We start from the raw sequence: 17,621 nt of genomic DNA, 5'->3' as shown, positions 1-17,621 counted from the left end.
TGCAGCCAATGCACAAACGAGCCAAACATTTCTCCTTGCACCCCTCACCTCACATATCTACTCTCTGCATGAACTTTCACAAGGCTCAGTGCAAGCAAAGCTGGATTTTTACTTGAAGGGCTGTTGCTTGGGGTTAAAGGAGCATTATCCTTTATTATCCTCCATTAGTGAAAATACAGAACAATGTTAAGCCCAAACATTTATCTGGTTGTTGTTTGTTTTTATTATTTTCAAAAGTTCTTGTATTTTAGTAACTGTTTCAGGTCTTTTTAATGTCTGAAAAATTAATTACATGGGCTAGGTAACCGCCCAGTCACACTAAACTAAAAATAGAAGGCAACCTCCTTCCATTTCACAACAAATGGTGCTTGTCTGATGAATGCACTGAGATTTTTTTTTTTGGCAACTAATTGCAAGTAGTTACAGTTACTAACTGGTTCCTGAACTTGGGCGTGCAACACCCTCAGCTTCTGGGAGACCACTTTGAAACACAAGGCAATTGCTTGCAGTGTCTGATGGGAGGCAATCTCTCTTTAAAGAACCATGGCCCCTTTCCAATTGGAAAGGTTTGCAAATAATTGTCATCTAATTTCTAAATGCAGATAGATTGTCAACAAGTTGCAATCAGTCATCTGTGACGTGTCTCTTTGTAACAGGAATCTTCACTCAACTGGTTGACAACTGGTCATATTCTGATTACATTCCTATATAGAAGTAGGACTGCTGAGCGCCTGTATGATTTTACAGGTAAATCGCAGTCCTATTTGTGAAAGAATTCCCAAATTTCTGGCTGCACTCTGAATGCCAACTTGCCCCCACTCAGACTGAGAGCAGACAGGCTCCATCTGTCTGTGAAGGTTCTCAGTCATCCAGGTCATCGTAGTCAAAGGGGCTTGCAAAGAAACGCGTCTGGACTTCTTTAAGTTACTTGAAGACGTTTCACCTCTCATCCGAGAAGCTTCTTCAGTTCTAAGGTCAAATGGTGGCCCACTCACATCCTGGGCCATGTGACCTCAGGAATTTGCATGATAAGGTGGGGCCAGGTTTCACAATGAGCTCACCCGAAACTCTGGCTGATTGGGACCCACACCCAGTTTCACACCTTGGCTCAGGCGATTAGAGGATCATCAGGGGGTCCTTTTGTCCCTCTGTGGGGGGATACTCCCACTAGGTTTAAATCTGGGACTCTCCACCATTTGACCTTAGAAGTGAATATGCTTCTCGGATGAGAGGTGAAACGTCTTCAAGTAACTTAAAGAAGTCCAGACGCTTTTCTTTGCAAGCTCCTTTGACGACAGGCTCCATCTTACTGCAATTTTATGGCACCAAAGTTCCTTTGGAAAACAACAACTGACTGTAGGTGGGCGTGTATCTGGTCCTGGTCTTTCAAGTGCAACAAGACTGGAAATTAATTGCACACGGTCGTAATAATTTTAGTCATGCTGCTGTCTCCAACCACTGCATATATCATAATTGGCATTAAGGACTGTAGCTTGTGTCTAAATAATATTAAAAACAGAAAACTCCTCAATGCTTAGGCCTTTAAAGGGGGGTGGTAGGAGTTATGTAACGGAATGAAATTTTTAAAACGAATAATCAAATACGATTTAACCACTGTTCTCTCAAATCAGGCTAACTAGCATGCAAGTCCATGAGCACATGGCTAATTAGCATCTAGTTTAGATAATCATAAAACAGAAATACAGAACCAACACACAAGAATGTCAACATTTGTATCAAAAATTGGGTGTCAGTTAACCAAAGTGCATTCTTGAGTAAACTCTTCTTGGGGAAATAAACTTACCAAACCTCTGATACTCAAAGTTCCAGTAGCTTCTGCTAACAGGAAACATGGGTAATGTGCAGGAGGTAATGTAGCTGCCAGGTTTTTGCCAAGCAAGAACATTTATGCTATATTTATTTTAATACTTTCTGTTATACTCTCCCTGTGAGGTCCAACGGTGTTATAAGAATGGGTGGTGTACCATTTAAAGTTACGCCTGATATGCTTTCTAAGAAGATGGTAGGTCTTTTCAAATCTTACACAATCCATGGCTTTGTTCCACTGTTATGCGTTCAAGCTGTTGAGTCCACGCTTAGTGACAAAAAAAAGAAAAACAAGAAAAAAGCTTTTCTCAGAAGGCAGTGATATCAGCGATATATAATACAAGCTATTTCATTGCACACCTGACAAACCTACACTGGCACAATATGAAATTTTCCTCAAGTTTATCAAATGGTTGCAGTGCTGAGTGTGCATACAGTAACAGTTACAGTCTGCAGAAACTGCTCGAAAATCACGAGATACTGAAACGTAACATGCCAAATTAGAGAAAATAAAGGGAAAAAACCCCGAAACTATTTAAATGACATGTCCATTCACCCACACAAAGAAAGAGAATATTGTATAAATGGCTTTAAAAAAAAAATATTGTCAATTTCCCGTTCTCGCACTAATGGGCACCCAGCGGTGGTTCCTATGGTAACGGCCCTAAACCATGTGGTAGCAGATGGAAGGAGAGCTGGAGGGCTAAATTTATCTTCCAGTATCCTCACTGACTACAGAGAGAGAGTGTGTGTGAGAGAGCGCGAGAAGGCGGCAGGCGAGGTGCCTCCCTCCCAGAAGCTACTGTTTTTTGAGAGGAGCACACCAAGAAAGGAAAGAAAAAAATCAATAGTTTGGGAGTTTTCAATTGGTACTACACCGATATTCCATTCTTTCAGGAAGAATCAAAGCCAAATCCAGACACTGGGATGCGAAAGAACCACAGACCAGTTGACAATTTCACCACAAATAAATAAATAAATAAATATTGGTGCTTTTTCTCTAAACTAAAAAAACCTACATTCTGACTACCAGTGCTGCATTACTGCAGACAATTCGTCTTTAAATATTATTGTCTTCAAAATGCAAACAGGGACATTCAAAGTATCCTACTGTAGAGAGGAGAACAATTTTCAAACACTTTCTTAATGAAAGTCAATAAAAATGTGAACCCCTTCGGACTTGTGTGACCCTAAAAGCATTCATCTGTTGTTGTGTTATCCACTATGTTGTCAGCTGAGCACTAGCAACGCTGTCGTGCCCAACAGTGCAGCTTCATCAGCAGCCTGATAACGGTGCTCTCTGGAGGGACTGGGGAGAGCCCTTAGTGGATACACAGTGTTCCCTTTCTCCCTGTGCGTGTGCGTGTATGTGTGTGTGTGTGTGTGTGCACTTCGGGAATGTTCCCACAGGTCCACATGGAGGACATGCCAAGCATAGGCGGCTGGATGCACAACACAGGCAGCTCATTCACTCCTAGCTTTAATACCTACACAGCCCACGGACCACTCGCTACATGCACTCTCTCCTTCATTCACACACAGACACACTCACTCTCTCTACACAAGCTGTCTGCATGTGCTCAAATGGGCAAAAAATAATCCAAAAAACATTAGGCTGACTTCAAATGTATTCAAGCACACTGACGCAAATGATTCTCGTGCTTTTCCACCTCTCGCTGCCTCACTCATGTAGCAGCCTTTTGCAATAACAAAGACATGAATGAAGAATCCCCCCCTCCCTCCCTCCCTCCACAGTTCCCACATCACGTCACACGCCTCATACATCAAGATCACTGCAGATGACAAAAAGGATATCAATGGACCCCCCCCTTTCTTTCTTTTTTTTCTTTTACCTGGTCGCAGGTGGTGTTGTCCTCCGATTCTGAATGACTGGAAACAGGGAGAGCAGAGAGACACGAAGACGAGGAGAGAGAGAGAGAGAGAAAGGATGAATGAGAGTTACGCTGAAGGCAGAGAGAAAGGTAATCGAGTCTCCGCTCTACGTGCACTGGGCTGACAAACAGGTAGCTGAGTATATTATGTCTATGAATGAGAAGGAGGGGACACGCTCTCTCTCTGTCCCTCTCCACCTCTTTGATACACCCCCCTCCCACGTCCTGGTGTCTCTGTTTTGGGTTCGTGTGAAGCAGTGGCTCCTTATATTGATGTTGACGTAAGCTTGTGTTTCTTTTGGCAGCGGTTTCTGCTGCACAGCTGGCAAAGCGGTGAGAGGTAAAAAAGAAAGGGGGAGTGCTCTCTCCTGCCTAATTGAACTAAGAGGGGAGGTGAAGGGGGCTTACTTCAGAATTTTTAAAATACAAGTTCACCATTCAGAGCTCATTTTTCCAACGCAGGTACAGAGATATACTGATGCTGCATTTTGAGAAAACATGGGAAAGATACAAGGGGAAAAGCGCACACAGATCCAGGTTTTAAGAGCGGCTCTGGAGAATGTCCACAGTGCTCCTGCCAGGGGTCAGGCTGAAATAGGTCCGGGCAACTGTGACATCACTCTTTTATGCCATGGGTCCCCCCCGCCATTTCCCCTCTGCCAATGAACTGATTTTTTTCCCTCCCTCCCTCTTTTTTTCCAGCAGGCTGAAAGCTCACAGATAGGAGGAGCATTGAGGGAGTACCAGCCGGTAGGATGCAGACAGGCAGTGAGCTGCTCATCTGGTCAGGCGTAAAAAGGAGAAGCCGAGAGGATTGGAAGAGAGCCCAGGGTGTCCATCCTGCTCCAGGCCACAGAGAAACCTTGTGACAACTGGGCTCCAGATTCGAAAATGATGTGATGATGTGTCTGCTCGCATACAGACATTTCTGGCAAAACGCTACCAGCAGACAATCTTATTCTTACCAATCAACTATCTGAGACCTAATTATCTCACCCTAACATACAAGAGCACAGCACACACTGCTAAAATAACCCCAAAACAATCCCCCATGCAATGAACGATCAGTGGATCTGACAAACCGCATGCTCATTGGAAACTCAGCAGCCAGTGAACATAACCTGAATAATCATCTTTTATGAATGATCAACAGTGAAATTTATGAAATGAACTTCATGCTTTATTCAGTGGACTATTTTTCAAGAGTCTACTGTTCACCGTAAGGATTAAAAGGATAAAAGGACTTTAGCTGACCTTTTCCAAGCGCTGTCATCTGAGTAAGTGCTTATAAATTCTGGAAAAAGGTACAGGGTCCCCTTCTGTGAGCATAACTGTTATTTGTTTCTTTGTCAATGAAACGTATGAAAGAAATCATGTATGCCTGAGAGCAGCAAGTAGGCCTGTGTGCAGCGTGTGTGTTTCATTTATTTCATGTCTTTTAAAAACAAAATATTAAATTGTAATTTTTCTGTAATTAATTTCTGTAATTGTCTGATATGATGCAACGGTTTCCCAATCCAACATGGTCTCCGACAGAAGAAAATGAAGACACCCTAACCTTATATATGGTACAATCTTTCCTCGACTAAACGTCCCAGCAAATTCACAGAGGACACATTGTGCAATGCTCAGAGAAACTGCACAAACAAAATCCAAGAGCTGCAACTGAAACTTTAAAGGCCTCAGTTAGTAAGCTAAATGTTAAAGTCCATGAGAGTACTATTAGAAACAGACTGTAGGAAGGGTTTGGAAGGGTTGCCAGGAAAAAGGCTTTCTCTTTCTGAAGAAAAAAAGGAAAAGAAAAAAGAACAGCACAACTTAGATTTGGAAAGCTACAACTGAACAAACCACAAGACACCCTGTCCTTTGGGCAGAAGAGACCAAGGAGAGGCTTGCAGAGTGAAAACGAAACACAGCAAATCAGCACAAATTCATCACACCAACTGCCAAGCAAGTTGATGGAGAGGTAATGAATTTGGCTTTATTTTCCAGCAACAGAACATGAGTGCCTTTCATTGATTGAACTGACCATGAACTCCATGAAGAGTCCATGACCACGAAGAGTCAAATATGAGGCCGTCTGTCTGACAGCTAAAGCTTGGCCCAAATTGGGTCATGCAATATAACAATGACCCCAAGCACTCCAGCAAATCTACAACAGAATAGCTGTGACTGGACCTTAAGAGGGCTGTGCTACGAATGTCTGCAAACCTAAAAATAAAAAATAAAAAATTGAGAAACGTGATGAAAAGTGGGATCAAATTCCTACACAATGATGTGAGAGACTCATAAAGCCATAAGAAAAACTAATTCAAGATACTGCTGCTAAAGATCACAAGCTATTAGATTATTAAAATTTACTCTAGATTTGGATGGAAACTTGGTACCAGCCCAAGAAAAAATGTATTATCGCAATGCATTTTCTATGAGTTTAACAATTCCTAATATCTTCAGTGGTTAATAGCAGTGATCAGGAAGAAAGCCCCATTACATCAGAGGTAACGTTGAGGATTACGTGCTGGTTCTAGATTTGAAGTTGGGTTACATAAAGCCCATTTTTTTATATTGCTTACCTAATATGGGATTTAATACATGTTTATGCATATTGTCAAAGTAACCCAGAGCAAAGATTCTGTATTGAGAATAACTTACTGCAAGCTGCAGAGTGAACACTTTGGATGTTCCCAGTTGTTCAGAGCAAATGGCAGCGTATGCAAAATGCTGAACATTAATCTTTCACACAGTACGACTGAGGACATTTTGGCTACTTCAGCCTTGCTGTTTACGAAAAATGTTTGCAGAGGCCCAAATCTGGTGAAAAACCAGGTGATTATTGCTTTCAGCGTTTGTTATCATATTATCAGAGGACGAATATTGACCCTTGCTCTACTGTCTGGAGGTGACAGAGCTGCCAGTGTCAAGCTCTTTCACAGGGTTGTCTCCGTCCGTGCAGCTGGGGCTCATCTGCATGGCCTTGTCACAGTTTGAACATCATGCTTCCAAACACGTTTCCCCAACAGGATTTTTTTTGTCTGTTAGGAATGTAGGATGAGAAAAGGATGGAAACAAAAAGATAAGGTTTCACAATGCTGCCCTCCTTTCCCTAAACTGAACACTGTGGATTCATTTTAGTTCCTCGAGCTAAACAATACATTAACATTTAGCAGTGGTTGAATAGGGAAAAAAAGGGCTATTTTTGAAGATGCAAATGTTTTGAATACGTCTGGCTAATTCCAGTTTAGACACCCTTTTGTCTGCAAAATGGTCATATGTAATTTTAGGAAGAATAAAAAGTTTTGTTTGTACTGTTATTTTTTTGATTTTCTGTGTTATAACCACAAACTCGAGCCAGTTTTCCCCATTTACAGCTAAACGGGTTTATTGTAAAAGTCCCAGGTTATGGAAGATTACATTTAAAACAGGTCAAGCATTTCCCCTATCAAAGCTTTACAGAAAAGGCTTATGTATTCATTTTATCTTCAAAGGATGGAGCCAGTGCTGTGCTCTTTAAATGTGGCGGCCCCAGGTGGGTGTCTAGGGAAATTATTCAAGAATCTTGGGTCAGACACCACAAGTTCGTCATATTTACTACATGATCAGAATCAACACAACACACTTCTTTTTCCAATAAAGGAGTAAATACATAGTTCACTACTTTGTTGTTATTGTCATTATATTGTCAAGCTATGAGTACAAAATATTTAGAAAAGATGCATTTTTTCCCTTAGAGCCTTTAAAAGAGTTCAGTTTTGTTTTGTTTTTTGGGGAGGGCTTATTTTCATATCGTGCTGGATTTTTAGCTTTTCCCCAAAATAAGACATAAGGGAGTATATCAATTATGGCTGGTTTTGGACTTGTCAAGTAAATCTTCAAATTGGATGAGTGTGATGACCATTGATCAATATTCGATTTTACCTAAAAGGCCAGTATTGACAAAAACATATATTGGTCTAACTTTCGTTGCGTTGCGGTAGACTGTCAGTAGCAGCATCCAAGCTTGGGTCAGTTCTGGCTCCATCCTGCAGAGCCATAGAGGGAGTTTCGAGGCACTGTGCCACCTGTCACCAGAGAGAAAACACAGGCAGGGTGCTCCTTAGAATCCCAGCAGTCGAAGGTTTCACATATGGCCTTAAAACACCACAGGAAGCAGAATCTGTCACTGCTACGCCTGCCACACTATGGAGTAGTCTTTACAGAGTCAGTTTGTGGTACATAATGATCTCTTAAATGCATCATGACAGCCAATTTAAAATTGTGCTTCATAATTGATGTAAAGCACAGCTGTATGATCTTAGAGTACAGACAGTACAGTCTACCAGCCATTACAAGACAGTGGGCCACAGACAGACCAGAGATGCCCCACCCAACCCCCACCATACACCCACCAAGCAGGAGAAAACAGATGCCCCTCTCAACCTCAACCTGCCCTAATGGCCAATGAAAATAGCCATGTGACCAACATGGGTTAAGTTGGACTGCCACAGTGTAAAGAGTCCATGGAGATAAATGGTCACCTGAGCTCCAAAAAGAGCTCCAGTTACTGTATGACCTGACTCGTCAACAGCAGTCCATGTTGACAGATGTTGTGCAGAGCTCAGCTGTGGTGGCTGGTGCTGATTTAGACTCTAGTTCCAAATGTTCCAATAACATACTAATTCCACGTGTGTACAAATGTGGCTTTATGTAGCAAGGAGGAACATTTCTGTATTTAACCTCCTAGGACCTGGCGTCCACATATGTGGACATCACATTTTGGGTTGTCTAGACCAAAATACTAAATTTTGCTCTACAAGGGCCTGATATCCACTTACGCGGACATTATACTGCCACTGTTTAATCGAAATTTAAAACAAATTTCCTCTTATGGGAATCTCATTTTTCTCAGAAACAAAAATCAAGTTAAAAACAAAACAACACACACACAAAAAATCATCAGGTCCCAATCAGGGCAAATAGCAAAGAGAAATTGAAAATGCATGCCAAGAAAGCGTTCGGGTCTTAGGAGGTTAAGAAGCAATAATTTAGAATATCACTTTTCACCAAAGCAACGTGACTGTAATACACAATCTAAATTTCACACGTATGATACATTTTGATATGCCAAGCATTTTATTTTTATTTGAGTATTCAGCATGACACATTTTATTAAATTTGTTGCCTTTCATAGATTTATTCTTCTTGCTAATGTTCTAGTATAACTCTAACATTAAAAGAAAACCCAGCCATATGAAAGGCTATAAAACAGCGTATGTCTTGTGCAAGCCCCAAGTCTAAATAAACAGGGAAGGCTCTGTCGAGAAGGGCACACACCGTAAAGTTTTTACCAAATCAATGTGTGGATCAGAATAATTCCATGTCAGATTGGTGAAGGCCCAGATGGAGGCAGAAAATCTACTGTACTAACCCTTCACAGGAACAGCCAAAAGAAGACAACTCAGATAGAGGGTTTTTGTGACATGTCCTATGGCAGTGTTTCCCAACCTTTTGGAGCCACGGCACATATTTCACATTAGAAAAATCACACGGCACACCGCCAAACAAAAGTGTCCCAAAAAGCATATTGATAATTTTCCCCTGCGCACCAGGCATAGCGGAATTGGCTCAGTTTGTCCCCAGTATAGCTTTTTTGCTTTCTTCTGACCACTACTCAAGCTAGGGCTTTCATCTGAGTCAGATTTTCTCCAGGGCCCAGGTCAGATTGACTACTTTTTCTTTTTAGATATTTATCCATTGCTATTACGCCCTGCATTGTTTCACTCACAGCATGACTATTATGTAATTTCTTCTTCGTCTTCTTCTGTTTTACTGGCAGTTGGCAACCCATTTCATTAGAGCAAGTAGTTGTACTGCCCTCTAGTGGAAGAGAATGAAATTGTTCTGCCCGTTACTCATGCGGTCGCTCAGGCTACGTTCACACTGCAGGCAAAAGCGCATCAAATACAACTTTTTTGACCCTATGCGACCCATATCCGATCATGGTATGACAGTGTGAACAGCACAAATCCGATATTTTCAAATCTGATCTGGGTCACTTTCGTATGTGGTACTGAATCCGATACATATCTGATGTTTTAGAAAGCGACTGCTGTTTGAATAGTCATGTCGCATTATATCTGTCTTTTGCGTCACTGACACAAGACAGATGCCAATTATCAGCGCCGGAGAAGACATCATGAACGCTTCCTGGCCATCCAGTGAAACTGTTGGGAAGACAACATTGGAGAAATGTGAACATTTTATTTGTACTGTATAATCTGCAGTCTCTGACAGAAATCTGCAACTATCCTTTGAAGCACCGCTCCTCTCAAAACAGCAATAAGGATAATTATTAGGCCATATGTAAATAACAAAATAACTTTATAACTTAAAGCAAAATTTGGAAACGTAAAGTCCGAAACAAGTCTTTATATTAAGGGCCATCAGTCAAACAATACTGTTTGGTTTGGGTCTAAACAGAGCGCATGTGTGAGACGTCTTCTTTTGCGCATGCGGGCCGCTTTGAGGGTTCACACTAGAGCGCGTTTGCTGTCGCATTTTATCTGTAGTGTGAACGAGCAGACAAAAAAATCAGATTTGATCAAAAAAATCTGAATTGAGCATTAAGACCTGCAGTGTGAACGTAGCCTTAGACTACTAATCAGGAACCAGATAATATTCCACGGCACACCTGATCATTTCTCACAGCACACCTATGTGCCGCAGCACAGTGGTTGGGAAACACTGTACTATGGTAACCATGACATTCCAATTTCCTGTTTTCAGATCCACAATATACTTGATTATTCCCAGAGACAATTATGTGGTCACAGTTGCTCAAGACAGTTACGAACAAGTTAAAGTACCAATATAAAATATTACAATATACTACAAAATATTACAAAATAGCTCTAATAATACAAAGAGCTCTAATATACAAATATCCCAATATATTACACAAAATTGGAAGTTGAAATTCAGATGCGCCCCTTATCATACCGACTTTGTTATTAGTGTGAATGCCGATTAAGCATTCACAGTATTTTTATCCAATTATTTATTGTCATTTTCTCCAATTTCCCATGGAAAATTCAGAGGAAACAAGGGGAGTTAGACAGAAGCATGGCAAGCAACAGAGGTCATGAGCTGGAATCGAAATGGGGGCTTTACAGTTATGCAACTCTCAGCTAGAAAGCAAAGCCAACTTTCCCCCAAATGTCAAACTAGTGGATAGCCTGGATTCGTTTCTGCTGTTCCAAAGTACCAACACAGACAACAGAAAGCACGCACATACAGTAAGACAATTATAATTGGAAACACACTTTAGTGACCTTCTGAACTTGCCAGCCTGTGAATCAAAAACTATATATTCTAATGTAATTGTCTGACAGAGACCTGCAGTGTGTCACAATTCTTGGGATATTTTCATGAAGTAATTGTTGTAGTATCTTGAGTAGTTATCAAAACATTTTTAAATCATTTTTTACTGAAGCTTATATGGACAATATTGTTAAGTTATATTTGTTTTACTTTTACTTGATTATCCATGTCAAGGTCTATAGAAAACTGATTTGCATTGACAGATGTGCAGCACAGACAACCACAGTGTGAACAATTCCCTTAACAGTTCTGTTCAATCCTGCTATGTTTGTTGATCTATATGGGTGGGCCACCACCAAAGCCCTATTTAGAGCTAGGGAAGAAAAAAAAAACTGCTTACAGGCTGCTGGAAGTTGTGCCAGACTCTGATGCTGCAGCACCTTCCTGGCCATCAGTGCTGGTTGAGTACTTTGTGGCCTTAGATTTTAAAAACAGCAGAGGAAAGGACTCAAATAACTTTTTTTTATGCTCTGTTAACTTCATTAACCTCAGTGTACAGGGTGGGCCATTTATATGGATACACCGTAATAAAATGGGAATGTTTGGTGATATTAAAGTCCTGTTTGTGGCACATTAGTATATGTGAGGGGGCAAACTCCTCAAGATGGGTGGTGACCATGGTGGCCATTTAGAAGTCGGCCATCTTGGATACAACTTTTGTTTTTTCAATAGGAAGAGGGCCATGTGACACATCAAACTTATTGGTAATGTCACAAGAAAAACAATGGTGTGCTTGGTTTCAACGTAACTTTATTCTTTCATGAGTTATTTACAAGTTTCTGACCACTTATAAAATGTGTTCAATGTGCTGCCCATTGTGTTGGATTGTCAATGCAACCCTCTTCTCCCACTCTTCATACACTGATAGCAACACTTAAATAACAACAACTTAGCAAGCAGTTTGCTAACTGTAGCATGGGAGATGGGAGGTCTCGTAGGGTGTCTTGCATTGAAATCTGCTGCAATGACCCGGTTACTGCATTCACCAGACATCCACACAATTTCGATCCGCTCCTCACGTGTTAACCTCTTCGATATGTCAATGGCTGTGAACAAAGAGAAACTTGTAAATAACTCATGAAAGAATAAAGTTACGTTAAAACCAAGCACACCATTGTTTTTCTTGTGACATTACCAATAAGTTTGAAGTGTCACATGGCCCTCTTCCTATTGAAAAAACAAAAGTTGTATCCAAGATGGCCGACTTCTAAATGGCCACCATGGTCACCACCCATCTTGAGGAGTTTGCCCCCTCACATATACTAATGTGCCACAAACAGGACTTTAATATCACCAACCGTTCCCATTTTATTACCGTGTATCCATATAAATGGCCCACCCTGTATATCATATAGCTAAAAGGTACACTCTCTATTAAAAAATGTGTTAATATTTGCAGAAGCCCAGTAACAAAAGGCTCATTTACAGAAAAGTTAGTAAATCATATTTAGAGCAGCAGCAAGCCAAATCAGGAACAAGGAGTTTGACACAAAAAAATGGGAGGCATTGTGCAAGTGATGAGAAAACAAGCTGAAAATGGAGAGAGGAAATGCTAATTATAGGCAGAATGACCAGCTGCCTGCTATATTTGTCCCCACATCTAAGTTAGGTTGTTTCTGCGAGGGTTTTTGGCTTCAGGGTGTGAATGTGGCTTTTGGTTTGGTCGCTGACTGAAACTGTGACACTATTTGCATACCCTCATTGCAATTCTGATAACACAGGCATACTCCTAATGGCTACACCTGCAGTCAAATAAGGTAGCTTACATCTCATGAGACTGTGTGAATCAGTTTTATGTGGACACAAATAAGTGGGATTCATTCTATCTGCTGAGCCACTTATGAGCATTTTCCGAATGAAAGGAATTGTTTCGTTTTTGCTCCTACGTGTGAGAAATTCAACAGAGAAAATGTCAGTCCTCTAGCAGGAAATCCACACCGACCCCCAGCAGGTCACACTTTATATATAAATGATGACATCAGGAAAAGATTTGAATTTGTGGTTTCCAGCTCTGCCCTTTTAAAAACTCCCTACCATTATAATGGCAAACACTGTAGGTGACTATACAGCATGACCACATGAAGAAAGGGAGGTGCAAAAGGCATGGAAAGTCATGACATCAGCTGAAAACGATCAGTAATTAGAACGTAATCCTGCCACTTAGTGCAAATTAATATCGGCTGGTTCAGTTCCAACTGGTCACTATAAAAAGGTGTCTCATTACCAAGGTGTCACACAAGACAGATTTCATGATGGTTAAAACCAATGAGCTCTCTCAAGACCTTTTCATCCTTATTGTTGCAAAACATATTAATGGCATTGGTTACAGAAGAACTTATAAACTACCGAAGGTTCCAGTGACTACTGCTGGGGCCATAATCCAGAAGTAAAGAACATAATTTCAGCATAAACGAGCCACAACCAGGTTCTCCGTGCAAGATTTCAGAATGAGAAGTGAAAAGAATTATCACAAGAGTTGTCCAGGAGCCAAGGATCACTTGTGTGGAGCTACAGAAAGACCTGGAATCAGCAGGTAAAATTTTTCAAAGAAAACGATAATGAATTTAACCGCCATGTCCTATATGCACACTCACCACGTAGGACTCCACTGCTGAAAAAAAAAGCATGAAAAAGATTGCTGGAAAACATTTAGACAAGAAAAGCCTGTGAAATACTGGGAGAATATAGTCTGATGAGATAAGACTAAAATTGAACTTTTTGGAGTTCAATAATAATAAAGGCACTGTATATCACCCCAAAAACACCATACCAACAATCAAGTTTGGAGGTGGGAACATCATTGTGTGGGGATCTTTTTTTCCAGCATACGGCATTGGTACATTTCATATACGTAAAGAAAGGATGAATGTAAAAATATGCAAAGACATTTGTGATTAAAAGTCATGCCATCTACCAGGATGGTGAAGGTGAAATGAGGTTGGACGTTTCAGCAAGACAATGATCCCAAACACACAGCCAAGAAAACTCAACTGCTTTTAGAGAAAGATAATAAAGCTGACAGAATGTCCCAATCTAAATTAAGGGATGAAAAAAAAAAACTTAACATTATTCTGTCTTCTTGGAAGGCTTTGAGTTTTTGTACATGTGTTCCTCTGTGTTAAAGTGTGGAAGTGAATGAGTTCGAGTCTGTAGCGTTTCAAGGAGAATGTGGTGGCTGCAATAAAGAGAAGCGAACATATCAGCACTCTGAGGTTTGCCCTGTGCTTTGATGTGAAGTTTTTGTGCTGCTGAAAACAAGATGTTATGATCATGCAGACATTAATTAACAATAACTCAATGTCCAAACCTGAGGTCAGTGGCTCAAAGTTTTACTGACCCATGTACATTTTTACTGCCTTGTGAAAAATGCTTTTGTCTGTCTGAGAGAGAGATATCTCTATGTATGTATATTTAATTGAGACACTGTTTTACATAATTTCACTTTTAATCCCCTCACCCCCAAATTTAGACTCACCGCTGTTCACTTCCATGTAAAATAGGACGGCTGCCGTCGGCCTTCAGCAAGCTGTATCATTTAAACATGATGTCAGACAGTTAGTAACAGTTAATCTGTATGTTTTAATGTACTGTAGATCTTTCGCTGTGTAAAACGAACGGCGGTGGATGGAGCAGCTACAAAGTTTTCTTTTCTTCACATCGGAGTTTGTTGATCAGGTGCTTTGATGAAGGATGCACTAGCTTCCCCCCCCCAGTAAAGTTTTGATGGAGGTTACAGGAACAGTGCTGCTGTTTTGGATGCCACGTTAAACTGTGCCAGCATCATCATCACTACTCCTGTTGTTTTATCAGTTTTTTCTATAAAATTGGGCTTAATGTGGCCAAACGTTTTATCCACACGCTGCTCCTAAAAACATTTGTATTGCAGGTCTGTTTTTAGTCACAAATGTGGGTGAAACACTCACCACTGATCATGGTTCCATGGCGCACTACAGAGCTGTGCATTAATCGAACCATCAAAGCAAAGACTGTGTTGATATATATATTTTTTTAAATAATAAAATTATTCAAAATACTTGAATTGTTGCAGCCCTGTTGTTGCAACTACAATAAATGTGTAAAATTAATAAGTATTCAAATACAGAGAATTAATACTGAATGTTAATATTATAGAGGAAATCATGAAGCAAATAAAAGAAACTACTTGGATAGATGATGATGGAGCCAGTGTAATGTCATTCAATAAGTCTTGAAACTAATGATTAACATCATAAACTCATCACAGTCTAACAATTTAATGAGGTTATAAGAAAGGGAAAATCCTCCATACACGTTTGTAGAATTTGACCGGAGAAGTCACCCACTGTCGGTTTAAGGTACATTCATATTGGCTTCCGTTTTTTTTTTTTTTTTTAAATATGTATGATTTTAATATATCTATTGGGCAATGCAAAATTATATCCAACTTTTTTTTCCCCCAAACGATTTATAGAAGAAAAAGTATTTTAATAAAAATAAATGTAAGATTACTTACAGCTGTAAATGTGGAAATCTCACAAAAAAGACTTTCTACAGTGAAAAAAATGATTAATTTTGTGCTTAGCCGAGTCCAACATGTTCATCAGTGGACAGAATTTGTTCTGCTGCCTTAAAGACAGAAAGGTTGCAATACATTCATAGTAGTGATTCGTCTACAGTACTTTTAGAATTTGGTGTTGGGACTGTTGACTATTTTAAGGTTCACAATAATAGATTTAAGAGTTTTTATTCTGTTTCACAGTCATAGCAGCTAAAATATTAATGTATAATAGATAAGAGAGAAAACCAGGAGGGATTACACTTTGTTACAGTTCTGATGGTGCTGAAAAACTCCACACATGGCACAATCCCCCATTAAAATGAACGTTATACAGTTTTCTGACTGCCTTCAGTCACATGGAAAATCATTTAAGAATGAGAAAGATGATGGACACAGATCCATCTCTTCACTTTACCAATTAAGCAAAACCAATTAAAAGATATTGACACATATGTATGAAGCAAGGTCATATTTGGATCGTTGAATTCTTGAAGAGAAAAAAAACCCTAATGATCATACAGGGATGACATTTCTTCATGTATTTCTTCAATGTTACACATTTTGTCAGAGAAGAACTTTACACATTTTCAGTACTGTAAGATTATCAAAACTGATTGACAAAAAAAAAAGATTGTTGACTGTTAAATTAGATCTTGTTATAGATTTCTACATTAAATTCTATTAAGGGCAGCTTGGCTTTTAAAGAAGTGAATGTGGCCGAGGCATACGTGCCATAAAGATGTTTCAAACCAAATCATTCTGAGTACCAAAGCAGTGACAGCGCACGGTGCATCAGTGCATGAAAAGAGCTAAATCAGGAAACTAATGGAAACCAGTGAATAGCTGATAACAACCGCGTGCAAAGTCTTCACAGGGGAGTGAATGCGTGCAGCAGGCAGCAACTCTGTGCGATGTGATATAACTCAGATGGATCAATACTAACACAGTAGAGCCTGGTGCATCTGGCTAGGTTGTCTGCTGGGTTAAGCAGGATATGGAACACAAAAGTACATCCTAGCCTGTTTTTATTTCAGGTCTAAATAAATAAATAAGTGAATAAATAATTTGCTGACCTTTTGTGCATCCAGCTCATTAAGGCGCAGTTCATTTCAAAAACAGCATGCCAATTTTTGGAGAAAGCACAGCTCAGATCAAACCAATCCCAATACAATGAGTTTTTTTTTCCCTCCTCAAGCTGGGCAGTAAATGCAAACCAATCTGCCTGGATCTCAAGGTGACGTAATGCAGAGAGAGAGCGGCCATATGTGCTCTTATTTCACCAACAGTGAATCAACAGACAGGGCTGAGGCAACCTGCCAAAGAGCCTGCTTGTTCAGGAATCTATACTGTCAACACACAGAGTGGCGCGACAAACTGCTGTTACTGTAGGCAGCAGTAACAACTGACAAACACTTCTGAATTAAAGCAATAACTGGGACGTGGCCACGAACGATCTCGAGGTCTACCTGTGGGTACCAGCTGAGTCAGCAGTAGCTGTGTGAAACCATGCTATCTACCAGTGCTGCACGATCAGATATAAGAGTAGTACTGAGGAACAAAGCCACCGACACAACTAAAGCGACATAACACAGAAGCTACTACCATGGGGATCACAGAAAATCACAGCCTTTAACAACAATGACATGTCAACAGGAGCACGCAGAGCAGAGGGAGACAGTGTGATGCGATCCTAAATACCACACACACACAATGCAGCATGTATCCACTTTAAGGCTGCTAGAATCAATCATTTTAAACGACTAATGAATCGGGTGGCAGTGGAATGCATTACACGTCACAAACCCACAGAAAGTTACTCTCCACCTCAGCTTCATAAAGCAGTTCAGCATCTTTCACATCACTGTTTTGGTGTTGTGGTGATTTTGACACTTTACAGTTTTGGTCCTCTCTAAATGAAAAGGCTCTGAAAGCTGTGACTTACCTGCAGGCCCCTGAACAACAGACAAAGTTACTAACTGAGGACCTAGATTTGTAAAAGACCGATACAC

General features: G+C 40.3%; 1 protein-coding gene across 6 annotated transcripts in view; it reads right to left on the bottom strand.

Moving 5' to 3' along the window:
- The window catches only part of hivep3a (HIVEP zinc finger 3a), a 54,952-nt gene that overhangs the window by 23,773 nt on the left and 13,558 nt on the right, over window positions 1-17,621 (bottom strand). For 2 of the 6 annotated variants that reach the window (XM_087834921.1, XM_087834919.1), the window contains exon 3: window positions 3,681-3,717. The exons of 2 other annotated variants lie outside the window; for them this stretch is intronic. The gene's annotated coding sequence lies outside the window, so the exon portion shown is untranslated. Of the gene's footprint in view, window positions 1-2,044; window positions 3,535-3,680; window positions 3,718-7,674; window positions 8,053-17,621 lie in introns of those variants that run through there. 2 more of the 6 variants (XM_087834923.1, XM_006795245.3) reach the window with 2 other exon arrangements.

Source organism: Neolamprologus brichardi, chromosome 22 (genome assembly GCF_056152115.1).
Source record: "Neolamprologus brichardi isolate AB-2024 chromosome 22, ASM5615211v1, whole genome shotgun sequence".
Taxonomy (NCBI): Eukaryota; Metazoa; Chordata; class Actinopteri; order Cichliformes; family Cichlidae; genus Neolamprologus; species Neolamprologus brichardi.
This window is presented reverse-complemented; position numbering and strand designations above follow the sequence as displayed.